At 34.3% G+C, this 25514-nt stretch overlaps 1 protein-coding gene across 1 annotated transcript in view; it reads right to left on the bottom strand.

Annotated features, from left to right (window-relative positions):
- Positions 1–24183, bottom strand: part of LOC128871555 (atrial natriuretic peptide receptor 1) — a 107134-nt gene extending 82951 nt beyond the window's left edge. Inside the window, exon 1 of the mRNA XM_054113402.1 lies at positions 23895–24183. The gene's annotated coding sequence lies outside the window, so the exon portion shown is untranslated. The remainder of the gene's footprint in view (positions 1–23894) is intronic.
- Positions 24184–25514: the final 1331 nt, after the last annotated feature.

Below are 25514 nucleotides of genomic sequence, written 5' to 3'. Positions count from 1 at the left end.
TTCTTATGAGGAGATTTTTCATGGCAGAAATACACTCGCAGGCTTGTCTGCCGAGGGGCGACTGCTATTAGAAAAATGTTTTTCTTAATTTGGGTGTTTCACCGAGATTTAAACCTACGTTCTCTCTGTGAATTCCGAATGGTAGTCACGCATCAACCCATTCGGCTACGGCGACCGCCTGTTGCAGATACTCAACTGATATTTAACCTAACCTTGCACTCGCGAAAAGGTGAACTAATTAAAACCAAGAGCGTTCACGTTTGCGAATTGTTCACGTTTTCGAATAGAGATATTTACTGGAAAACGGTGTTACATATTTTTATAATTTTTTCTTTGCAGGTTTTACAACAAAAACGGATTTTAGGCGCAAACAAATGAGGGAAGATTTATTTGAAAAAATAATTTCATGAACACAAATTACTGAAATTAAAGTATATTTTTCATGCGCAGTTTGGCGTTTTACTCGTATTAATAATAACGCGCATTTCAATGAGTTTTTAAAAATGTCACTAAATTTTTTCTGCTGTTTTTTCATCATGAAGTCATTCAGACTCGTGCGGAGCTTTTATAATCAGTCGAATCCGAACTCCGTTTTACATGAAATAATTAAACATCCATTCAGCGCTAGAAAAGACAAGAAGTGGCACAATTTTGCGTGACAAGAATAAACATATGAATGTATTCTTGGAAATTGGTATACCAAACGTGCATAATTGTCTAAAAAGGGATTCCCAAAAACTAGCAAAAATAAAATTTAAATGTAATTACGCAAACGTGTTGAATTATTTGATATTCATGCTTTAGAGCTTTCTAATTTTCTTCTTCTTTTAGAGCAGTCAATGTAAAAAAATTTGTTTATTTTAAGCGGTATTCACGATATGCCGTGTTCACCTTTTCGCGACTGCACTGTAATGACTTTTCATAAATTTAGCGGTAGACAACTTTTCACGAAAATATAAAAAATCCTGCGGAAAAGAGAGTAGCTTATGACTGAAATTTTAAAGAAGAGGGTCGTGACGAAATCGGCAAGTTTCTTCAAAATAATTCAGTTGCACGTATGTTCGAACGAAAATAATTTTTTTTTTACAATTTCAGATGCTGAAATTTCCATAAATTTCAAATAATGCTTTATGCAGTAGTATCTCTAATTGAGCCTAAAAAATCATGATAATTTCATTAAAAATTGTGTTTGTCTTGACTTTTCTTCTTCCATCGCAAATTTTACCATTCTTTCATAATTTTGAGCGCATTATATGTCGCGAATGCCGGACATTCGCAAAAGTTGCAACATTTACACATCGAACATGACGCTGTGCAATATTGCCGCATAGCATAGCATGGGCTCGAACGAGCCCTGTTCCTCAATGATTTCTAGCCTATCTATGGAAATTCGGTAATGCAGATTCCATATTACTGAACTATTGTATATTCCAGTAGCGCTCTGAATAATAAAATCAGGTATTCTCATTGACTATTTGGTGTGGGCACACCAAGATAATACAAACAAAAACGAAAAAGAAGAAAAAAAGAAAGGAAAAAAATAAAAAAAAGAAAAAAAAGACCTTAAAAAAAGCTATTGAACTTCTGTTTTTGGATTTCGGTCCATTTAAGAAGCTCCATTACGATGATTGCTGGTTCGCTTTAATGTCATATTCATAAATCCATATCCCGTCATCGATATTGATGCCTTTGACAGCATTTTGCTACAAAGAAAGCATTTATTTTTTTTGTAAATTCTAAATTTTTGGCATTTTGGGTGTTTGGCCGGAGGAGCTCGGCTTATTGTATGCAGCTTGACGTTTTTCGTCAAATGGTGGGACTTACAGTTTTATGCCGCCCCCAATTGGTAGATGGTTTTTCATGAGGAGCTTTTTATGACAAAAGTTCGAACCCATTAGGCTGCGGTGGCCGCCAATGTTACTCTCGCAATTTTGCCTCGGATGGTCAAACCTTGTGATCTATCAGCCTGGGTACAATTCTATGCTGTAGCAAAGCGGTAGTATTCGTACCAGTGTAACCTGTCTGCACATCGATCGAAGCTTCGCTAGGTAGATTAGTAAGCAGATCCTCGGTATTTTTTGTTGTTTACAGTTGAATATAATTCGATAAGTTATGGGAATTCCATAATAAAACTGGTAGATATCACTGTGTGACAAAAAAAAAAATTAAATATACTTTTATGGAGACCTAGCACAACTTGTAGGTATAGTAAAACTAAGAAAAATGGTATAGGAGAAATTTCCGATACACCCCCAAAATCTTATTTTATGGCCATAAAACCGTTTTTCAGTAGGTTGATGTGAAGAATAACTCCTAACTTCGCCAATTTCCATCCGATTTCGAATTTGCTTTTTTAGTTCGAAAGAACAAAAACAAGCCTTTTTGACAGTGTGTTGACAATTTTTCTGAAATGACAACTGACGAGACTGTAGACGGAAGTATTTGGAATTTTTTTATTTTTTCAACTTTGACATAATTTTTACGATATTATCCGATATTGAGGATTTTTTTTAGTACACTACTGTTGTAGTAAATTTAATTTTGCGTCGAATGAGCTATATTTGACTGTAATTGAATTAAAATTAATAGAGTTGTGTGGGTTTTAAGATTTTTTCTTTTCTTTTACTACGAGATTTGGTATGCGTTTCGAAGCATGAAAATGATAACAAGTGTCATTATAAACACATAATATTTATTGGAGTATTGTGCAGTGCAGCACTGTACGGTATGGTACGGTGCGGTACGGTGCAGTACACAACGGAACTGGTTCCAAACTTAAAAATGCAGTGGAAACGGCCCTTTGGAGTTTAGTATGGTACGGTACACTTGTCATTCTCTTCATCAGTTTTGAATACTTCTCTGTAAGAAATTCGATCATCATCATTCATCTGAAGTCGTCATCAACTAAATTCCATTGTTTAAATCGAGAAGCGAGCGTTTCAGATTGTCTTCCCGATAGAAGTAAATCACGAGAAAGATCCTGAAAATCTGAATTTGATACAATGTGTCGTTCTGAAGACTTAGAACCAGACGGAAAGTACTCTTCATCATCAGGTTTATTGGTATCAGTTTGATCATCATCAGCAATGAGTTGAACTTCCTTCAGTTCCTGCAGTTGAGTCAATCATATCGTCCAAGACTACGGGGTTCTTAACAGTTGCAACATCAGCATACTTTATGCGCTTTCGAGCTTTTTAATGATGACCGTTTACGTCCGTTTTACAAAAATAACAATCATCTGGTTTATGATAAGGCTGATGATGCCACATCATCGGAGAATATAAAGAAATTCGACTTTTCTGGCAACGTTTTGATTTATATCTCTTGAATTTCAATGAAACAAACAATACAACTTTGACGTTTTAATAAGGTTAAATTATAATAACAAACGTCTTTTGTTAATCAATGTACAGTGTGAACTATGGTACACTTGGGAGCTTTTTCATATTTCTATTGAAAAAAAAAGTTCGTAAGTTCTAACCAGTTCTGTTGTATGCAGTACAGTGTACTCTTATGTATACATATACACTCCAATAAATATTACGTATCTATAATAACGCATCAAAACACGTCCTTATTCCCATTTAGCGTAAGTTACACCTACATACCAAATTAGTAAAAAAATAAAATAAAATCTTAAAACTCACACAACTCTATTAATTTTAATTCAATTACAGTCAAATATAGCTCATTTGACTCAAAATTAAATTTACTATAACAGTAGGGTACTAAAAAAATCTTCAATATCGGATAATATCGTAAAAATTATGTCAAAGTTGAAAAAATAAAAAAATTCCAAATACTTCCGTCTACAGTCTCGTCAGTTGTCATTTCAGAAAAATTGTCAACACACTGTCAAAAAGGCTTGTTTTTGTTCTTTCGAACTAAAAAAGCAAATTCGAAATCGGATGGAAATTGGCGAAGTTAGGAGTTATTCTTCACATCAACCTACTGAAAAACGGTTTTATGGCCATAAAATGAGATTTTGGGGGTGTATTGGAAATTTCTCCTATACCATTTTTCTTAGTTTTACTATACCTACAAGTTGTGCTAGGTCTCCATAAAAGTATAATTTCACTGTCGCACAGTGTATTTCTCATCTATTAACAAAATTTTTAAGAAAATTTCGAAAATGAAAAAAAAAATTTCCCAAAAATTTTGAACAAAAAAATATATTTTTCTCAAATAAAATTTTTTCTCAAAATTGTGAGCAAGAAAATATATTTTACGGAAAAATAAAAAAGAAAAAAAATTCTTTCCCAAAAATTTTTAACAAAAAATGTATTTTACCAAAAAAAAAAAAATGTTTTTTCTTTATATTTTTCCAAAAAAAACATTTTTTCCCAAAAATTTTGAACAAAAAATATATTTCTCCTAAAAAATAAAAAAATTTAATAAGTACATTTTATCCTAAAAATTTAAAAAATATATATGAGAAAGTTAAAAAGAACCGAAGATATTTTCTTTTAAAAAACTGCATACCAAAATTTTAAACATTGAATAAATATCAAAAAAAAAAAAACATTTTTTTTTTATTTTTTGAGTTTAATTCTTATACTCATGATTACAAATAAACTAATTTTTGAAAGCATTGATGACAATGTCCAAAATATTTGGATCACTTCATGTGGAATAGCTCTTAGCGAATTTAAGACGCAATGGACTGTCCAATTTTATCAAATTGAGTTGTTGAGAACGGCGTTGAATCGACAAGATCTGAATCCTCAGAAACATTTGTTTCTATAGCAGATACGCCTCAGCTGCAGTTACTAGTATAAGAGTGAATCGTGACCCCAATGAAGCCATCGTAGTCCTGTAAGTTACACTGACGGACGATTGAGCGCACATGGGCGAAGTGTTTTCTACCCCACTCGGCTTGTACATACATACATATGTACATAGGTTTGCACTTACCCATTTTGTATTATACTTTCTATTACATTTTGCGTTTTATTGCTTCACAAAGCGTACATATCTAGATCCATCCATAAACCAATCCATATACACGTACATACATAGGTGCATAAGTATTTGCACACATGAACGCACGTACAAAGTGCGAATCGATTCACGTGTGAAAGAAATTGAAATCGACGCAAACGAAAGGCATAAAAATGCAGTCAATGTAAAATGCAATGCAAATGTCACGTTGCGATTGTCATTTAGTATTTGCTTTTATTAATGGACACTCTTTGTGCGTTTCAGAAGTTTCAATAACTTGGCAAATAGATTATCGCCTATCGGCAAGCACATAGAACGCTTATATGTGTGCATGTAAAACAAAAGTAGATCAAATTTGGGCCAACTATTAACTCTCTAATAGCCATTGGCAACTTAAGTTACATCCTAGGTGTTGCTTTTCTTTGCGTTTTGAATGTGAGAAGGACGAAAAATATAAAAAAGATGAAAAATGTGCAGGGTACATACGGTAGTTGAGGACATGTAGCTATAACTTCCCGAAACCGGTACTTTTCTGTTTGCTTTTTTTTAGATAAGACATGAAGGACTATAAACTTAACTCAAGAAATGCACGCAGTTATCGTCGCTATATATGCAAAGTCCATGAGGTCGAAGCTGATTCTATTCTATGCGCAAATCACACTGATTTAGAAATCGCTAATTGTCTTAAGGGGGGCCTCTTATCAGTGGCTTCAAAAAAAGCTGTTTTTTCTCTATTTTTTTTTTCGAGGCGAAAAAAGCGACACACAGGAATAATCTTTTGCATTTGTTTGAAGGCATGATTGAAGAGTAATAAACAATTTTTTAACATCATTAAAAAAAGCAAAATGGCGGACATATGAGGGATCTCGCACAACTTCTCGTTGCGCGCCAGTAAAACGGCGTGTAAGATTGCGGAAAAAATGAACACACAATTAATTATTAAAAAAAGTGCTTTTTTTCGCTTTTTTTTCAAAAAAGGGGTTAAATAACATTAAAAAATACATTTTGTTTTTGTATTTTGTTAGTTAATTAGTTGCGCATTTTAATTATCTTTATATAGATTATCGGTTTGAAACGATAACTTTCGTCGTTTTTTTTAATCTTACACGCCATTTTCAAAAACATGGTTTTGAGAAAACGTGTTTCAAAGTTTTCAGAAGGTAGATACTGTCTACTGGTAGATACTGTACTCACAAGGACGATACACAGGCTTGTAACTCCGAAATCACTTTGAATTCCGCTATAAAATTTTGAGGGCACATTCTCCTGAAGCGGAAGCATGTCTATGAAAATCAATTAGGGTTCTTGCGAGGGAGCTCAATGTTTCTGAGGGTCTTATACGTAGAATTGTCCACGAATATCTCTGTTATGGTTCTGGGTGTTGTGAGTAACAAAGGGGATTCATGTGATCATTTTACTCAATGATTTCGAGTGAATTCTGCTGCATGTATCGAGGTTCTAGATATAATACAATATTGGGGGGCTGAAACATTTCCATGACCACATAACATCGAACTTATGGCCGCCGAACTCCAATGGATTACTCCCTTGGATTACTACGCGTGGGTTGAAGTTGAACATGAAATCAATGAGCATCCTCATAACACCATTTCTTCTCTGCAGGCTGTAATTAATAGTGTTAGGGTCAATACGAATAAGGAACATTTGATTCGGGCGTGCAATCATTTCCGGGTCCGGATCGAAGAGGTTATTGCAGCTAGTGGGAATTTTATTGAATGATTTTATAGATACATAATAAGGTGATGTAACGTAATAACTTCGTGAAGTTTCATTATATTTTTTTCATAGTAGACGCTAAATAGTTTTACTCTCAAGTTGTCCTAAAATACCGTACGCATATTGTAAAGAAATATATTTTTGTGCTCATTCAAACACTCTCTGTGGAGTTGTCTGTCTCCCATCGGATACGTCCCCAGACGGAGGATCGGGAAAGGCTCGGCATCATGCAGGGTAAGTAGGAAATAAAATACCACTCGCGGACCAAAACAGGCAAACACCTGCTTGGAGGTGCGGATAGTTCACCTATCACCAAGCAAGGGTAGGAAGGCTAGCAACCTACTTATATAAAAGGTGGATTAAAAAAAAACAACAAGCGTTTATCTCAGATTGAGTGGCACCCTGGCGAGCGTCTGTTCTCTGTGTAAAGAGCGGTCGTACTAATCACTTAATGCGAATGGCTATGAGCCACTGTTACCTAAGCATACGGAGTGAAATCTGACAAAAATGGCTTTCAGAAGGGTTAATGACATCTCGCCGCCTCGTTCAAATCTGGCAGGTCCCACACAGCGATCAAGGAGTGTAGTCTTAAGTGATCACGTAGGTCGGGTTGAGATTATAAATAAATAAAAAAAATAAATAAAAATAAATAATTGGCGCGTACACTTCTGTTAGGTGCTTGGCCGAGCTCCTCCTCCTATTTGTGGTGTGCGTGTTGGTGTTGTTCCACAAATGGAGGGACCTACAGTTTCAAGCCGACTCCGAACGGCAGATATTTTTATGAGGAGCTTTTTCATGGCAGAAATACACTCGGAGGTTTGCCATTGTCTGCCGAGGGGCGACCGCTATTAGAAAAATGTTTTTTATTAATTTTGCTTTCACCGAGATTCGAACCGACGTCTCTCTGTGAATTCCGAATGGTAATCACGCACCAACCCATTCGGCTACGGCGGCGCTCGGGTTGAGATTACTTCCCATTAATTCTGGCTTTAAGTCATGGTTGTTTTTCGGAGCACCTCTATCGGTTTAATCTGGAGAACACCTCGTTCTGCCCAAAATGCAACAACACAATTGAAAGTGTGGAACTCTTATTCTTCTACTGCGATCGTTTCAGAGAGTAGCGTCTAACACTTGCATCACTTCTGGGTAGATAGCTGTGCCCGGAAAATGAGAACCAAGATGAAAAACCAAACCATTAAATACTTTCTGGAATGTAGTCAGAAATTTTGCAACAATGATAGTGCTATACCTTCAATGCACAGAGTGGCAACGTGAAGAAATCAACAGCAGCTTTCGACTGGAGATGGACTGCCTACGAACTGACGACAAATCACAGGATTTGGATACTATCGATAGCATATAACCTCCATACGCTCATGTGAGAGGAACTTGGACGCAGGTACCTGTTGTGTCAATAGACACAAACGCGGCTCCACCTTGATGAAATGTTACTACCGTCCCAGTGTGGAATTTAGTCGAGAAAGAGGATTGATATAGTATTAGTATGAGCATGATCTACATACCAAGGGTGCGACGGCCCCCTTGATGATGTTTCTGACATTTTTATTTAACCCTTCTTAAGAAGAAACACAAGAAATTTGTTCTTTATCAACCAAATCGAGATCAGTGCATATTTTTTGAAAATAAAAGTTTTGGGCAATAATGTGTAAACTCTTCGGGAGAGAATATAAATAAAAGGCTAAGAGGATTATACAGTTATCACATATTAGGATTGCGCTAAGCTAAACTTGTTACTTGGAGGGCGCAACCATGGGAGCTTTGAACACCTTACATACCTACCTCTCAAAAAATATTTTTTTAAAATGCTTGCAGACGGTTTTGCGGGCAGGGCATATGTTCGTTTGATAGCGACATCAATGCTCCTGCTCCTCGAAAGCAATACCATTTCGAAAAGTAGATAAAACCAAATTGGATCAGCATTACGAAAAGAGGAGCACATGCGTTGACTACAATCCAGTGAAATTTCTGAGTTTATAGGGGGTTTGGATGGAGTATGATGAAGAGGAGAGAGGAGAATATCCCTGCACACCTCAGACTGCTGTCAAGTAATCTATTTAACCAAGCTATCGATACTTCAAAATTCCGAATTCAATTACACTACATACTTTAGGATGATTCGCGTGATCCATAACCTATTTATTCCTAGTCTATTTATTAATTGACAAAATTATCAAAGAAATGAGATCACAACACGTGTTCCTTCCCTATCTAATCAAATGATCGCTCTCACTAGTCAATCAAGTCAGATAATCAATATTAGTCGGCAAGCAGTTTTCGAGATTAATTATATTTTCTTACTTCACAGCACATCGATTTATGACCGATTCTTTCTATTCTATTCTATTCTATTCTATTCTATTTCTATTTGTTTATACAAATTTCGTGCATAAAATTCGCGCGGTGCCTTTCATTGTTTTTCATGGTTTGAAAATTTTGAAATTGCTTTACTATTGCCTCAACCGCATTACTAATATGCATGAATTTGCAACAGTCAACAACAATAAACGTTCATTGCACAAACAATGAAAAAATATACAAACAACACAAAAAAAAAAAAGTGAGTGCAACGAGTAACTAATACATCCACATAAATTAAAATATGCGTGATCAAGTATCTTTATGCCCAAGTTGGAAACCGAGACCTGACATCTTACCATATAAGACATGAAAAATCTTCTATGAAATTCCAATGAATTTTTCAAACAGCCATCGGGTTTTCCACGCTCTCCTCTGGATTCAAGACGCTCAGCATGACATGGCACATATCATGTCATGCATCTTAAGCTGCTTTTCGCGCTCTTCTGAACTGCTTTTCTCACCTGACTCATCAGAATTATCACGTCAACATTGTGTGTCTCTCAATGTTTTGTCATGCATGGCACCCAGTATGCCATTTAGACTGTTATGCATTATAGATTATTGTGACATCATTCCCTCCTCTCTTTTTAAACTATAAACTAGTAAACTCCGTGAGAGCTCATATATAGATTGTTTAAATTTTGTAGTAAAATTTTATTTGAGTGCGAATGAAATATTAAGTTAGGTTTGGTTAACTTAGCGGAGCAAGAATGATATCACAGATACTAGTACTGGCCCCTAGTACTGTTAAGTGATAGAGTGTTTGGAGGCGCTTTAGTGGATTGCCTATCATTTGAACAATCGATATAAAGAAAAATTAATAAATATTATTTCTCAAAACTATCTTAGGTAAAAAACCATTGTCATCCTCAAGTAGCGATTATAGCTCAGGGTGAGCTTTAGCTTCGTCCAAAATCCTCTTCCAATCTGCACGGTTCATAGCAAATGATTGGCAGCTCCTAACTCGTAGCTTTGCGAGGTCCGCTATGATTTGGTCAAACCAGGTTCACCTTCAACGTCCTCGGGCCCAGGTTGTTAGAGAGTTTGTTGATAAAAATAATTTTTGATGGCGGCTGTGTCCTAACCAACGAAACCTTAGAGATTTAATGTGTTGAACGACATCTTCTCTCCGGCTTAGCATATTTGGTACGTTCCATCGTTGCAGCGTATGGGGCCAAATACCCTTACGAGCAATTTTCGCTCTAATTCACAAATTTTAATATTTAAATTATTTTTTGCTACTTCGCAATTAGTTTTTCGGCAAATGTGTTTTGTGTCATCTGTTCTTCAATGTTTTCATCATTAAAATAAATTTATAATTTTTTTTACCGCTTTTATCCCTGAGATTGTGTGTCTTTATATGACTAAATTTGTGTTTGAACTGAATTTTTGTTTATAATATTCACAAAATTCCTTTGAAAAAATTTCACAACCTAATGGCACGAATCGATGACTAGCGACATGTGAAGTCATCGGGGAGGTCAACTGTTCCATGCTAGTTTAAATTTTTTAGAGAGTTCTGGCTATGGATGACCTACTGTATGAATTTCCATAGAAACAAATTTTAACTAACAAAAATTATTTCTTTATCATTGTTTTAAAGTAAACTCCATTGGAAGTACGGTAATATCAGTTTTAAATGAAGACAGGCGGGGAAATTTAAGAACACTTTAAATGCAGCGGAAACAATTGAAATATGCCTTTAATCCTTTGGAAATGGATGACAATTTGTAATGTATGTAGGTAAGTGAAATGGTTGATGTTCCAGCTTGGGGAGCTCCCCAAGTAGCACTAAAGTCTCGTTTTGATACCAATATGAGACCTCCAAAGGGCAGATAGTTACAGCCAGCCAAAACTGTTGATATAATGGAGAAGATTGATGGCGCACTGTCCCAGGCTGTCGAAGAAAGAGAAACCCAGAGACCTTCGTCTTCTAGGTGCCAAACCCGGACATTTACAGAGAAATTGCTCAACAGCCTCCTTCTTCGAAAGGTTCCAACAGCTTCTGTAAGAGGGGTTAAATGGTAAACCTAGCTTTTCCGCGGTCGTGCTGATCGTTCAATTACCGGTAAACACAGCTACGAGTTTGAATTTGTAAGGTAATCAAGGAAATAAGGAAATAAAATAATGCTCTCATCTTACTACCTGTAATTTACCAATTTTTTTATTAATTGATCCATTAAAAATATGTATTGCTTCTGAATTTTATTTTGAAACTTTTCTCCGACAACCAAAACACGTTGTAATAAACTCCCTGCAAAATCTACGAATTAGAACTATTAGAACTCAGGATACGTTTTTTCCTAGAATATATGAAAATCCTACTACGAAGGATTCAGTAAAAGGGCTGATTATCTCTTTATTAACATATGACAAGCCATAAATTAAATAATTCGTTAACCGTGTGGCACTGTGTTTTAGGAACCACATATCGTCAAAATTCATACCATCAGAAAAAAGCAAAAATATGTTGTTGTTGAAGACATGAGACAAGAAGTTGCTTAATGTTGGGTACTCACCACGCACGCCAAGTAGGCTTATAACTGGCAGCCAAAGGGACCTCTCTCTTTTGCGCTGATCGTGACCAGTCAGAAAACTAAGCGGCCAAAGGCAAAAAGCAAAAGTAAAAGTACTGAAAACATGAAACAATGCTTAGAGAGCAAGCCGCACAAAAGGGCGAGAAAAGCAGAAGATTAAAAAATAATATTAAGTAAATTTATGTACTTTTGTTTGGTTCATAACTTAATGAATAAAACTGTTAACAATACAACGAAATAATAACCAGTTGTTAATAAAACTCGTTATCCTAATCTGTTGTCATTAAAAGCAATTCCAGCTACATATTCAAAAAAAAAATGGCTGGACCGCACCACAAGATCGGGACAGCCGGAATAATTGGGATAGCTGTGACGACCGTCCAACTCGACAACTTTCGATTAACTTCTTCACATCGGGCTCTGCCAAATATTCTAATCGTATATACGATTTTAAAAATGTTGTTTTCTTAAATCCACCATTTTCTTATTCGATTTCAATTAATTTTATACGACTCTCAATTGAAGTCGAACTCATTTTAGTGAACTTAAGACGCCATTGAACTATGGCAGCACCGAAGCCACAATTTTTTATAAAATAACTCAAACATCAATGAACTTGTATATGCAAGTAGTAAAAACTAAATGATTTATCGTGTCTGGCTGCTCTCTGAAACACCATCAATGACTTCATAGCACTGCCATCCATGATTAATTTTCCAACAGGGGTGTGTTTAGGTATACACATACATGCATACATATTTCTCTTCGACTGTGCGTAGAAATGTTGTGTTTGCCCAATAAGCACAACGAATTCGGTTCGAATTCAAGAATAATTTGTTTTCTCTGATTTAGCTAATGAGATGATACAGCGTGACGAAAGATCGGCGAAGTCTAATTCGCAGGCGAGTCAACTATCGTTAGCCAAACGAGTATTTTTAGTTTTTCGAATTGTTAGCAACTTGAGATTTCAGCTCGTTGGCGATTTCAGTTTGTACTATATGCGAATTAAAGTTTTATAGGTTTTAAGTACTAGCAAACCGAAATGAATTGTGGCACAAAATTAATCACCCTATTGGTAGATTTATAATTTTGGCAAGCAGATTTATAATTTTAACAAATCTTGACTTAGCATAATATGTATTTGACACTTGTGAACTAGAAAGCTGTAGTATACAAGCAGACAAGCAAAGGAGCGCGCAAAGATCAAAATAAAGATTTCCATCACTTCCTATTTTTATTTAGTAAAAAAGTTATTTAAAAAGAAAATTGGATGATTAGTTTTGCGCCACCACAATTATAAATATACAAATGGTAAAAAATTATGAATTGTAAATTAATAGTCGGAACTGATTATTTTTAGAAAAAAAAATTCCCAAAAAATATCCCAAAAAAATTTCCCCAAACAATTTCTAAAACAAAGTTCCAAAAAAATATCCCCAAAAAAAGTATCTCAAAAAAATTTCCACAAAAATTTGTTCACAAAATTTATTTTCTTGAGTTCGCTTCGTATGCGTTACTGTGCCACCTTCGTTTTCGTGTTTATTCTGTACAATGTATGCGCTTTTGGTCGTTTGGCTAGGCAATGATCTTCAAAGTGAACATCTGTCCATATATGTGTGTGTATGTGTATGACAATTTGTTTTTGTAGAATAGTTTGATGTTTACGCGCTGTCATATCAAATACAATACATTTCGACAGCCGCTGTTCTGCAATCCAATTGAACTTAATTAAATGATATTTTGCATTAAGTATACACCCGCTCACCCCTACAGTTATGCAGATCTATGGCAATGATAGACAGTATTTTTAAAAAAATATTATCATGAAACAATTTGAAATGTGTGAAGGGCAAAATGCAAGTGTATGTGGGTAAACATTGCGAATAGCTGTGGGAAAATCTTCGATTGCGAGAAATTTTACACGGTGGCGCAAAATTATACATCCAATTTTGTTTTTGAATAACATTTTTACTAAATAAAATAACAAAAACACAAATTATTCTGTGATGGAAATCTTTATTTTGACTCTCACGCGCTTCATTGCTTGTCCGTTTTTATATTGCAGCTGTTTAGTTCACAAGTGCCAAATATGATTGACATACGACGCCATTTGCAAAAATAATAAATCTTCCTATAGGGTGATTAATTTAGTGCACCTTGTACATAAGTTATGGATTAATATACACATTACGCGGATTAAGGCAACTTGCCGTTGAAGAAAGTTTCAAAAGGGCTGCCAGCATTCAATTCAATTACTGATAAACTAAATATGAAGAAATATTTTTATAATGTTCTTTTATTTATAATTCAACATTGTTTTTTTAAATACAATTTCCGATATTAGATTACATGTGTTTTCTGTTGCTACCAATGCTAGTGAGTTCAAATGTGCTTATCCCTCCAACGTTCTTAAGGACTTTTTGATGCGCTTCAAAATAGAAAAATGCCTTTCTCCATGGCTGTGTTTGCCAATCATGCAAAGATTGCTTGCTATCAGGATTAAAAAATATAAATAAAGATAACCGAGATTATCATTGACTGAGACATTGAGTTTAACTTCAATTAGCACTGCGACACTGGCGTACTCGGCAGCGGAATTCTGCCCGCTCATTCCACACACATTCACACACTCGTCTAATCAGCCGTTCTTCAAACGAAGTGAATCGTATATTACCAACACAATCCTAGTTTTTTCGTAAACAAATCGATTCATGACCCCTGCTACGTCAGCCCATCAACTGATTCTGTCAAACTCGCTGAGAGCCGACTAACGGTCTGACATTGGCCACACCCTTAAACATCTTTTCGCCATGTTCTGCCACTTCCTAACGCATGGTGAATCGAAGACGTCTAATAAAAAAATAAAAAGTACTTTCAAATCGGCCAGCTCACGCAAATTTTAATATTTTTCTGAAATATTTTGGAGAAAGCTTTAAAATATAAAATATATTATGTATGAATATATAGCAAATTTTAAAATAAAAATTTATAAGAAAATTTATATTTATAAAATGTATACGAAAATTTTTATTTCCGGTGGAAAAAGAATATTTCCCATGAAAAAGGCTACCGAAAGTGTGATTTATATGGCAGAAAGTATAAAAATTTATAGAAATATAAGCAGCACGTTGAGAAACAATGGACTCAAACAATTCTGAATTAATTTCATTTATATGACCACTTTTCTCTAACTAAGTTACGGCTAAACAAAGACAGTAATATTATACTAATAATTTGTGCACAAATCAACAATAATTGTGAGTTATGAATCCAACATATTTCGTGTTGCATTTTTATTGAACCCATTCGTACATACTACATGTATCCAATTTTTTTTGTTTTTTGCATTTCTATTTATCAACCCAAGTTGATTGATGATGCATGGAATATCTTGAAAAATTAAACTATCTGAAGTTTAATTTTGTGTTTAATTAATTTTTGTCAGATTACGTTTGGTTTTGTTACATATTTATAGCACTAGTACATACAGACATTAAGTTTTCACGCAACTATTTCCAAAGAAATGTTGGCTTTCAAGTATGTACATATGTAGGTATGGCGGCCGTTGTAGCCGAATGGGTTGGTGCGTGACTACCATTCGGAGTTCAAAGAGAACGTAGGTTCCAATCTCGGTGAAACACCGAAATTAGGAAAAAGCTTTTTCTAATAGCGGTCGCCTCTCGGCAGGTCATGGCAAACTTCCGAGTGTATGATATGAGTATAATAAATGAATAACGGCGGCCGCCGTAGATTATTATACTCATATCAAAAAAAGGAGTTGACAGCATTAAATGGTGACTTTTCTGTCATGTGTATATGTGAGAGCAACAAAACAATCGGGCGAATCTCGATTCCTTATTTTGATATGAGACAAGTTTTATTATACCGCGTTCACACAGGGCTACTTTTGTTGATTCAGCTTGCAACTTGGGGAAGCAGTGGAGACGAGGAAGGGGGAGGGGGGTCGAGTACATGCTCTGTATTATCGTTCTTTTAAATATTCTTGTAGGTCGTTGACTAAAAACTCTGCATTATCGTTTTTTCAAATATTCTTGTAGGTTGTTGTCTAAAAACTAAAACAATTACAAGCAACGGAGTTCCCATATATGAACACGACGGGCAAAACCAAAAGAAAATTTGCAAAGTTGAAGCAAAACAAGTGTTTACGGGTTTTTCCAGTGCGGCCAGCATACGCTTATTTATGCCAGTAAGACTTGGCTTCTTAAAACATCCCAAACGAGTGTGATGTGGTTTATGTTTTCTTGTGGTAGCAACATAAAACATTCCCCATGAATTGTTGCGGTACGCTACTAACGTGGAAGTTCTCTATATATATTAGCATATATGCATAATTGGCACCCTCTTTTTGTGTTTGGCCGACCGCCTCCTCCTACGAGGAAAGATTTTTTATGTGAAGATTTTTCGCTAAAGAAGAAACACATCACAAAATACTCCTTCAAAATAAAGGAAATCATTGAAATTAAGTAATCTAGCAATGGAAGTTTCTAATTGACAGTGAATCATGGTAAAAAGATTTTAAAGGTGAGCTCTTTAGCAGACTGTTAATCGGTTCTGAGCGAAATTCACAGAATCAGCTGGATGGGCTGACGTCATTTGGGGTGTGTTTACAAAAAACTGAAATTGCCATTTCAACAACGACTGGTTGAACGAGTGTGTGAATATGCGTTATATGATTGCGCAAAATTCGGCTGCCGAGTCCCCAAGTGACGTGGCAGCCAAAGTTCTCCTCACAATTTTCCTTTTCATCATAGCTAAATAACAAACCTGGTAATCTATCATCAACGATAGAGAATAGTCGCCATACAACTTTTCAGGCTTTTGAGCGCTTTGAGTGATGATTTTGATTCATTTTTGCTAAATGATCTTTCTACTACCAAAACCTTATACATCCAAGTTTCAAGCTTAGTTGAATTAAAAAAAAATTTATAAAAATTTCAATATTTTCATAAAAATTTTCAAATTTAAAATTTTGGAAAAAAAATTGATTTTGAAAAATTCAATTTTTTAATCAGAAATTCTCGAACATTTTTGATAATACGGTTTCAAGCATAGTTTAGATTTAAAAATATATACAATACATATATTAAAAAAATGTTCATAAAAAATATAAATTCTTCATAAAAATATACAATACAATTTACAATTTACAAATACAATTTAACCAGAATTTCTCGAACATTCTTGAGCATACTGTTCTATAGGCCATTTATTTTTGTATAATAAAACGAAAGTTAGAAGTGGCTCAAAAACCGCGTTTATTTTCTACAATTTCTTTTTACTGGCTCGAAATTTTTTTTTATATGGCATCATTCCCTAAGCAATAGTCATCTAAAGCTTATCAATCTGTTCACTTAAGCCTCCTTTTTTAAAACCTTGTAAAACAAATTACGATCTCAGTGAAGCATATCGATCTTATTAATCTAAGATTTTAACTCACGCTCCACACTATATCGGACTCGCATTTCACTGTTAAGAAAATAATTCCTATATTTTTTTTGCAGCCGTGGAATTATTCTGTAGCTGAATAATTTAAGATCTCCACGCTTAACAAATTAAAGTTGTCTTTAAATCTTTAGTAACTGTAACAATCATTTTGATGCAGTCTAGAGTTAGATGCAAGTTGGGCAGCATAGAACTACTACTCTAATGAGCTTGTGTCGTAATTTTTATTCCACGCACATTCTACGAGTATACTTGAATTCAAACATCTGCGGAATGACATGACGTATTTCTGGCAATGAGTTCTAAAAATACCAATTTTGAATTTTTTCTGGCTTATTGATTCTGCTGCTAGTTGTTATTTTTTATTTGGTGCTCTTCTTTGTTATTTTAGAATTTATACGCATACACACACACATGCATATGTACTTTAGAACTATGATAAATGTATGTGTAAATTAGATTTTGCTTGCCATAAACATGAAATTCTGCATAGCTAATTCTCTATGATAAATTCCGAGGACGATTTTTTAAGTTTTTCATCTGTTTGAAATATTTGCGCAAATATTTAAGATTTTGAAGGTAAGAAAAGAATTAAAAGTTGGCAAAAGCGTCAAATAGCTTTCATTGCGATTGAAATTCTGCGAAGTGATCCAAAAAAACAACAAAGGAAAATTTAGTGCAATGCGAATGGAAGCTGATAAACGTCATTTCACGTAAGAACAGCTGCCGGAATGACAATAGAGAATCTCGGCGTGGTACTATATATAATAAGCACAGAAGTTTGCGGCCGAACTAAGTTACTGTGTTTGTGCCGAGGATGTTTTGCACAAGCGGCTATAATGCGAGGAAACACATCACAAGACATTGCAGTAAAATCACCTGACAATGCTGAAATAAAAAAAAAATTCTCAAACTCGCCATACTCGCTCGATTATAGCTTCTTGTAGATCTATATTTTTCTATCTATGGATTAAGCATTAGCATTGAATTAGGCACTTAAAAATACACAAAAAAGATCAGTGACGCATTATAGTAAGAGAGGGAAGTGATCGCGATGGTAAGAATAAAACTCTTGTCTCATCGCTTATACGTTTCACATAAACGCGAGATGGGATGTGATTGGTCTCTCAACAGAAGTTTTCAAGGCGATATGTTGGCATCCGATGTGTTAATTCGACCGTAGGTGTCATGGCGAAAATTAGGACCTCCTAATCTGAAAGAGGCTTTAATAAATATTATTTAGCCTTATCAAGTGGTGAAGTATCAAAGGATAGTTTATCGAGTGCCTAAACCAACAACCCGACGACGGGGCAAAATATTATTGCTTAAAAAAAAAAAAAAAACTACTCCATAATGCCTGACATAGAAAATCAGATCAGAAATTAGCACGCTTACCAAAATATATGTATGTTATGTAGATCATCTCCAGTTGATTGACAGAGTATCTTCCGCAATATATCGACGTATGCATCGGAAGTCAGTCAAATACTAAAACAACTCATATGGGTACATACTTAATAGAAATGTAGCTAGAAAGGAGAAGCTTCTTCTAAGAAGAGCAAAACTTTGGTTTAATGGGCCTTAACGACTTTATCGAAATATTATCAAGTTTCTCAATCAAGAGTTGTCGATCAAAGATGAGAATGCGTTCTGAGCATTCTATACAACTATTTATCGGAAGATTTATGGATCTGTTTGCGTGGACGACACTGAAAATGGAATGATGAACTGTACTGTACGAGTCTTGTAATGTCGTAGATACTCGTATAGTCAAATGCATAAAAATACAACTACTCCTTGGAAATAGACGATGAAACTCCTGGGAAAATGCTCCAGTTTCAGAATAAAGGAACAGTGTTAATTTATAGTATATTGTTTTTTGCCTACTTTTAATATTTACCCCCTTTGAGCTCGATTTTTCTATAAACTAGTGTACTCTGGTAGATAAAACAAGTGCGAACACAGCTTCAAACTTAGAGAACATAATGAAATTAAAGGGAGGCTCGCACTTCGAATTAAAGGTCTTTTGTGATCTCTGCTCATTACAAAACCTCATCGAAGCTCGGTTTCCTCAGTAAACCTAAGATGGAGCTAGGTTGGGTTTCGGACTTAGCAAATAAGCTAGAACGAAGGGGGCAGAAAACGGATAATTGATTTTCGAAATTGAGTATATTGGTTGCTTTACTTAAAATTAAAGATACGCATGAAATGTTGAAAGGAAGTAAGAATGAACATATAGAGGGCCAAGTGAGGACAATTGCATGAAATAAAAAGAGCCACAATACTGCCAATCAGCTTCACATTCTTTGATGTTGCAATGGTGCCACCAATAATAGGGATGCAAAAAATGTATCGATGTATCGAAAACATAGATGTTGCGATACGAGTATATCGTATAAAGCCGATGTAGCCGGTGTATTACATTTCTTTAGTACTTCAAAATTCTTCGGAGAAAGAACTTTGTCTAAATCTTTAAAGCTTACTTCTTCCTCACAGAAAATATTATATTTTAAAAAGCCAGCTTTGTATAACAGAGGAAAATGTGAGTGGTGTGAATGAAAGACATAACGAAAAATATATTCGTCGAATACTAACCATATAAAGCAAAGAGTATTTTAGAAGTTTTCAACCATCCAAATGATCCTTATTTCAACTTATTCCTGGAAACTGGAAATTGAACGGAAAGTGTTTCTGTTGAGTTGTAAGATTTAGTATGTCTTCATTAGATTGGCCATGCTATTTAGAAAAAAAAACAGAAACAAAGTTTCGATTTTAACGCGGTACTGGGCGCTGAAAAAATCAAGGTTATGAGATTTAAATTTTAACTGCCGCACTCTGTCGTTTAACGATCACTTAAATGAGCGTTTAGTGAATATATGAAAATATTTACTCTCAGAGTCAATTAATGTTTTGTTAGCGCCATTAAAGATACTTAAATTTAAGTAGCGAAAAGCCTTTACTTAATTTTTTTAATGATCGATTTCCATCGTTTTTGTTTGGTTTTCTGTTGATTGTTAAAATAAAGCAATTATGTGGAAAATTTATTGAATTTGCCCAAGACGTTATTTAAGTTATCATCGTGATCTCTTTACTAAATACTCGTTTAAAGGATTCCATGTCTGAAATGCGTCGATTTACTTCTCACTCTGTAGATAATATTATTTTACCTCTACTGGTTTCTAAATTAAAAAACCCATCAAGAGAAGGACGTTGCGGTACTATGTGATCTTGCTCGAGTTAACAAGGGCGATAAGTACGTCACCTAGTGTACCGAAATATTTTTTTCCCTGATTTTCCCAATGCAAAAAGAGATCCTCTTCTTCTTCTGCTACCACCAGAAGGTACCGCATCGAATACTTTCAGAGCTGGTGCGTTTTTATACATTCGGATAACATGATCTAGCAAGCGGATCCGCATGATCTTTATTCAGTCCACTATGTTTATGTTGCTCTGAAAGCTCATTGTTCTGTTGTCTGCGATATTCGCCGTCGGCAAAGGTTCAAACATCTTTATCTTAAACAAACCAAGGGAGATGTTGTCGTCGAACAAGCTTCTGCGCCATAGGATAGGACGGACATGCTGAGAGACTTATAAAGTGTAATGTTTGCTCGTCGAGAGAGGACTTTACCACTCAATTGCCTACGTAGTCTAACTAGCACTTGTTGGCAAGAGAGATTCTTCGTTAAATTTTAGTGCTGACATTAATATCGGTGATAATGCTGGTTCCTTAATAAATTAAATCTCTTACTACTTCACTGCTTGTTTGAGGAGAGAATGTACTACGTCTTGTCCTCTTTTATCAACAGCCCCTTTCTTTTCACTTCGTTATCCAGTTTAGAAAAAGCAGAACTATCGCCGGCATATCACAGCAATTGTATTCTCTTAAGGGGGGAAACCGGTTTAAAAAAAAAATAAAAAAATCGGTTTAGATCGATCGAAAAATCAATTTTTTTTTATTGCATAAATTGTATAACTACTCAAGAATATGTGGTAAAAAATTTAAAGCGAAATTTGCATTATTCTCGATTCTATGAGCACTTAAGTGACTGCCCGTCGGTTCCACACCGTAGCGCGCATTAGTTAGAACGACGTTTTTCTCGAAACTACTTTTTTTCAACTGGTGGGCATTCTAGCTTAAAAAGTTATCGACCAATCGCTCTAAAATTTTTCGAGATTTTTTGTTTATTCAATTCTAATTTATATGAACCTTATTCTGGGATTATATTATTATTTAAAATATGTTTCTTTAAGCAAAATAGATGAAAAAATATGGTATAAAAAAACTACTTTGTGTTCAAGCGCTTCAAAAGCATGTAATTTTCAATATTTTTTTACCACAATTAGGTTTATATTCTTAGGACATATGTTGTTAATAAAAAAAAAAAATTGCTGTTGATTTCAGAGAAAGATTGCAACTTCAGGAACTCTCACCAGCAAGACACTCGGATGGCGATCGTCCATGGACAGCACGCTCTAACGCAACTATCTCCCGTGGAAATAGCTTAAAAAAAATTTAAAAGTGTACCTAAAAATATAAATAAAATATCCTCTGAACTTCAACAATTTCTGATTATTCCTTTTTTGTTCAAAAAATTCTCGAAAAACACCAAAATTTTGACCTCCTAAACCGGGTTCCCCCCTTAAATGATGCGTGTGATGGCTGAGCTATTAAGTTATGGTGCTTGCAGAATCTTAGTATTAAATGGCTTGAAGAGATCTTTCCTAATTCAGTCCATACTTAAAGTCCTGACGAGCATAAGCTTATCCGACCACATTTTGCAAAGGAGCTGTTCCTTACCAACTCCTTGTTGCGGCGCCTGAGCTATGTGCTTTATTGTTTTTAGCCGCACTATTCCAGGTCGCACCTTGTCATGACCGGGTAATGGATCGATAGTACCCTCCTTAACGATTTGACGGCCTTTTAACTTTCCCTCTGACTTGCACTGCTGCCACCATTCAGCAAGCGCGGGAGGTATTCTCACTATAACTTAATTATGCCATGGAAGTTAGTCTTCAGATCGCCGTCTTTGAACAGATTGCCGTTATTGATTTTCGAAACACGATTAAGTTATACCCAGAAGAAGAACTTTTAGAGAAGTTCCACGTGTAATGAGTAAGGGATGCTATAAAAAATGATCACAAGATCATGGGGGAGATACTTCCAACTAGTATTAACAAATAACCGATTAAATTATGCATCTAAGATGTATAGTTTATTATTAAGTATCGATAATTATTTATGTGATCGCTAGGAGATATTTTATAAACGTTTCTGAGCGCGTCAGCTAGAGCGCCCGTTTTGCAATTGCAGCTCAATCGTAGTAACATTTTGAACGAAGTTTACTCTGAAAGAACCTTTGGACTTAATTTAATTCCACGCTGGAAAATTAACCAGCTCTACAAAAATATATGCACTTATGAGTATAGCAATGTGATTAAGATCAAACGGCTGTTTTGATTAGGTGATTTTTCGTTGTTGTTTTAACAGTACAAAACATTTCTCATACATTTGTGGGTAATACTGCTGTAGTGGCGGGTGGGTTAAAACCCTGGTCGTTCTGCTAATAAAGAACCGACTGTTGGGGGAACAAAGAGATGCGCCGTATTATTTACCTTTAGTAAATCGCATATTTACTTATAGGACCAGATTTTAAAATTGCTTTGTGTTTTATTAAAAAAACGAAGAAAATAAATAAGCCCGCATTGTTTCTTCTTTCGCATTTTGAATTTTTCGTTTTCAGGTGATTTTTATTTTAAAAAATTACGAATAAAGTATTTATTTCTACTTTCACCTTATTTGCTACTTGTTTAAAGACGAATTTATGGCTGTGAAAATAATTTGCATGCGAATTAGGCGACTAAACCACATTATTTTCAATATTCGCATTTGATGTTGTCAGCATTCATAAGCACAAATTTCAGTATTTGGTATTCCAACTCGTTTGTTTTTTAAATTTGCAAACTCTAGGTATATACGCGTTTATGTTTTTTATTTTTTTTTATTTTTTCACTGCGAACTCGTGGCTAAGATTATACTTTTTTTGGGGGGTTTTCAGTACGTATGTGTTATGGAGATTTTTCTCTGTATGTACATACATTTGCACTTCTTTAAAGTTTTTCGAAGATAATTAGACATTTTTTTCCACATTTTCAACTAATTCTTCCAAGCTTATCAGTTTACAATATTTGAGCACAAATATATGACCTCTGCTGTTATTTGGCATGTTTCGTTTTTTTTCCTACATTAAATTAAATTAAATTTATGCGTATCTCATTTGCTATATATATAGTAATTAGCCTTAATGAGTAAATCAACGACATGGATGTATAATTTAACATTTTTTTCAGTTTCTTAAACATTCAAAAATAAAGTATTTATTTAAATTTTATTTTTTACATTTATTGAACCTTCAGAATTTAACGATCAGCTTATCAGCTGAAAAAATATTAAATAATTGCGGTTCAACCACCGGTTAAAGAAGCAAAATATTTATTTAACACTTTTGTTCCAACTTGAATCTTTGCCGTCGCCCACGTCAACACGATTTTACTATTCTTGAATTCCTTTTTTATTACGCAATTCGATACACTAGAAAAATATTAAAAAAAAACAACGTCACAAAAAGCGCGCATTTATAATATATGTTTGCGCCATTTGAAGAATAAAAACTACATAAAATTAAATACTGCAATGCATAGAGCGTATTTTTTACTATGCTTTTACTATTTATAATTTTTCACTTCCCACTTTCATTTACAACATTCATGCATATACATTTTTTTTGCACAAATCAAACACATTTTCCACCAGTATGTTTTTTATGGATACATACATACATTTGTTTACATAAAACATCACAGAGTTGATTAATTAATCAAATCAAAATATTGCACTGCAATAATGGCAAAATTAGCTTTCAAATGACTTCGATTTTGACGACTAAAAAGTATCGATGCCGACAACGAGGTCACCAAAGATCGCGTTCCGCAACTTTATTTGTACTTCGTCAACCTCGCACGCGTCGCCGATTGTGCGTCGATCTTGCGCGCGCGTTCGTACCAACAATCGACGCGACCAAGACGATAAACATTCGTCTACCAACACAATTCAAATAGTACTGATCGGTTTGCCTGCCAAGCGGTTCGCTGTGAGTTGATGCTTGGCTTTGCGACACAGCAACGATTGCTGTACCGAAGCCGATGGGGGGGTATTATTCTGCATTGGAGCAAATGAACAACAAAAAATACTAAATGAAATCGAAAGCAAGAGAGACTGCGCTTTAGAGTGAAAAGTAAAACTTTTGGAGCACAATATTTTACGTTGTTTTTGCGGGAGTGATTCTGTGAGTGAAAAGTTTTAGTGAGTTGTGGCAGTATTGAGTATATTAAAATTCAAAAAGTAATGCCGATGATTTGACTGATGTTCAAGAAGAGTTAAGAGAGTGTGAAATATGAAAAGGAATATGAGTATGAATATGATTATGGATTTGATTATGAATATAAATAAATATGATTATGAGTATAAATATTAATATGAAAATGCGTATGATGATGGATATAAATATGAATATGATTATGATTGTGGATATGAATATGAATATGATTATGAATATAAATAAATATGATTATGAGTATAAATATTAATATGAAAATGAGTATGATGATGGATATAAATATGAATATGATTATGATTGTGGATGTGAATATGAATATGAATATGATTATGAATATGAATATGAATATGAATATGAATATGAATAGGAATATGAATATGAATATGAATATAAATATGAATATGAATATGAATATGAATTTGAATATGAATACGAATATGAATATGAATATGAATATGAATATGAATATGAATATGAATATGAATATGATTATGAATATTATTGCAGACATGAATATGAATATGAATATAATTATGTATATAACTAAATATTAATATGAATATGATTATGAATATGAATATGATTATGATTATGTTTATGAATATGAGTATGAATATAAATATTATTGTGGATATGAATATGATTATGTATATAAATAAATATTAAAATGAAAATGAATATGACTATGAATATGAGTATGAGTATGAGTATGAACATGAATGTGAATATGAATGTGAATATGAATATGAATATGAGTATGAATAAGAATATGAACATGGATATAAATATTATTGTGGATATGAATATGAATATGATTATGTATATAAATAAATATTAATATGAAAATGAATATGATAATGGATATAAATATGATTATGATTGTGGTTATGGATATGACTATGAATATAAATAAATATGAATATGAATATAAATATTATTTTAATTATGAATATGATTATCAATATAAATTTGAATATGCCCTTAAAAATGTGATAAAAATTGCATAACAAAAGATCAAAGGAGAAGAGAAGGCAAACTACGATTTGAAAATTGAATTACAAAT

Source organism: Anastrepha ludens, chromosome 2 (assembly GCF_028408465.1).
Source record: "Anastrepha ludens isolate Willacy chromosome 2, idAnaLude1.1, whole genome shotgun sequence".
Classification (NCBI taxonomy): Eukaryota; Metazoa; Arthropoda; class Insecta; order Diptera; family Tephritidae; genus Anastrepha; species Anastrepha ludens.
The sequence above is the reverse complement of the archived record's forward strand: the minus strand, read 5'-3'. Positions and strand labels throughout refer to the sequence as shown.